Genomic DNA, 467 nt, shown 5'->3' with positions numbered 1-467 from the left:
GCTTCGTCTGTACGCCTTTCCCCCGATCGCTCTGCTCCCGGGAGTTCTGGAGAGAGTGCGCCGGGATGGGGTCCGTCTTCTGCTAGTAGCCCCGTTCTGGCCGGGCCGGGCCGTTCCTGGTCTCGGACCTGATTTCTCTCCTCGACGGCTCTTCATAGGAGATTCCCGTCAGGAGAGATCTTCTCTCACAGGCGGAGGTACGATCATCCACCCCCGCCCGGAGTGATAGAAGTTGTGGGTGTGGCCCCTGAGGGGGCACAACTCATAGCTTCCGGTCTCTCAACCGAGGTTGTTGAGACCATCCTCCAATACAGAGCTCCCTTTACGAGGAAACTGTACGCCATGAAGTGGAAGCTTTTCACTCCATGGTGCGGAGACCGCCAGCTCGACCCAGTCACCTGCCCGGTTGGTACAGTTCTGGAGTTCCTGCAGGCCCGTCTCTCCACAGGGTTGACCCACTCCACCCT

At 60.0% G+C, this 467-nt stretch overlaps 1 pseudogene; it reads left to right on the top strand.

Moving 5' to 3' along the window:
- LOC107697660 (usherin-like) overlaps positions 1 to 467 on the top strand; it is a 241,341-nt pseudogene that overhangs the window by 108,084 nt on the left and 132,790 nt on the right.

The sequence above is a fragment of the Sinocyclocheilus anshuiensis genome, unplaced genomic scaffold (genome assembly GCF_001515605.1).
Source record: "Sinocyclocheilus anshuiensis isolate Anshui unplaced genomic scaffold, SAMN03320099.WGS_v1.1 scaffold446, whole genome shotgun sequence".
Lineage (NCBI taxonomy): Eukaryota > Metazoa > Chordata > Actinopteri > Cypriniformes > Cyprinidae > Sinocyclocheilus > Sinocyclocheilus anshuiensis.
This window is presented reverse-complemented; position numbering and strand designations above follow the sequence as displayed.